Below are 1,863 nucleotides of genomic sequence, written 5' to 3'. Positions count from 1 at the left end.
CCAAGAGCCAGAGTTGTGGTCCCAGCTTCATTTTTTTTCTCTCCCTCTGCTCTGCGCTCACTCTGCATGCTGCTACCAGAGCAGGGAGCAGCAGCAGTCAAAATACCTCAGAAACTCAAACAAATAGGCTTTAGCAAGGCTTTAATAAGCTAAACAATACCGGTACATGAGAAAACATGTTCATAATGAACGAAAATAAATAAATAATTAAATTTTGTCCTTGCTGGTCTCGAATCCAGGTCTTCTACTCTCTGGTTCAACACTCTACCCATTGCCTTATTGGAGGTTTGTAGTTAAATGAGCTGCGCATTGCACAACAACATGGTGACGGCTTTTTATATTGAGGAGGAGGAGCCTCACCCTGGGGTTGCTAGGTAAGGGGCTGAATGCAGATTCCGGTGGGTTGTCGTACGGCTTGTGACATCACAAAATGACTGAAGTATAAAACTTGTCATTAATATACATTAGAATACATTTACTTACAGTAAATATGCCCCCTGGGTGCATTTTTTTAGTCCTATGACTGTTTTTTTAAGAAGTACATACCCAAAGTTGAGTAAAAAAAACTTCAAAAAGTGAATTTTGCATAATAGGTCCCCTTTAACTTTCAAAATCAACCTCATTCAAGATGGCCCCCTCAGCTCAACCATAACCAACATAAAATAGCTCTATAAGTCAGTCCGTTATGCAAATTCTGAGCTAAACTTTGGTGGCTGAGAGTCATCTTCAACACACAATCTGAGCACGAACCGATCACTAAAGATCTATTTTTAAACTTTATTTTATTAACTATAACAGGGAACTCTGTCTATTATAAACCACTGGATGTATTTTAGTGAAACTCGCAGGTTGTAATCCCTGAATTCACCTCTTCGACTGATTAACTTTTGCAGTAACACTAATTTAGGATGGCCGCCACAAGGACAAAGTGTCTGTAACTTTCACAGTTTTGGGCTAAAATTGCGTGTTTGGCTGAGCATCATCATTCTCACCCAGAGAACGGGATTTTGTATGTYCCAGCATACAGTTCAGCTCTACATCCAGCAGTTGTTTTAAGAAGTTGTTTATATCAAAAATAAATTTAACTTTCCATCATAGTTTATCTAAACACCTTGAAAATGGCTTCTCTCTTTAAGAACCTCCTATTGTTTCTGACATTCCCACTTCAGCACATCTTCACCACAATGATTCGGGGGAGGGGTGCTCTGTGGGGCTGCTGGCCTCCAGGGAGGAGCTTTGTGCAAATGGGTGGAGCTTTGTACCAGCAAGTGTTTATGMAGCTCCACCTGACTACCACAGGAGATTCAAGGATGTCTCCAACATGAATGAGTCAAAGCAACACTTAGTATGTTTTTGATGAGGGGATGACATCAGAACATGAGATAAAGCATAAAGCCTTTGACATTAACTTTTGGAATCAACTGTTTTTGTCTTTTTGAAAAATAATTTTTTTTGATCCACAATACACATTTTAAGAAAACTTTTCAAAAGTAACGACTAGATGCTCATCTGTGACTGATTATCTTCAGCATTCGACCACTTCAAGATGGCCGCCTCGRCTCAATGACATTGGCCAACACAAATAATGTCTATACGTCAGTTTTACAGACATTATCTAAAAATGAAAGTGGAAGTAGTTGAGATTCATCCTCAGCACACGCGTCAGGTAACAGATCACACAATGTGTTATAATATTTTATGAGATCTTACAAAACTTTATTGACAAGATTTGACAAACTGGATTATTTCCCTTTTACAATAAGATGATCTTTGTCTAAAACTGAGGCGATATGAATTCCTTTGAGGCAGGTTCCCAACCTTTTCTCAACGCACCCCCCCTACACACACACACACACACACACA

The 1,863-nt window shown here is 39.4% G+C and overlaps 1 protein-coding gene across 1 annotated transcript in view; it reads right to left on the bottom strand.

The window, feature by feature from the left end:
- The window catches only part of hnf4a (hepatocyte nuclear factor 4, alpha), a 12,328-nt gene that overhangs the window by 1,196 nt on the left and 9,269 nt on the right, over window positions 1-1,863 (bottom strand). The gene's annotated exons all lie outside the window — the stretch shown is intronic.

The sequence above is a fragment of the Austrofundulus limnaeus genome, unplaced genomic scaffold (assembly GCF_001266775.1).
Source record: "Austrofundulus limnaeus strain Quisiro unplaced genomic scaffold, Austrofundulus_limnaeus-1.0 Scaffold616, whole genome shotgun sequence".
NCBI classification, from domain to species: Eukaryota; Metazoa; Chordata; class Actinopteri; order Cyprinodontiformes; family Rivulidae; genus Austrofundulus; species Austrofundulus limnaeus.
The sequence above is the reverse complement of the archived record's forward strand: the minus strand, read 5'-3'. Positions and strand labels throughout refer to the sequence as shown.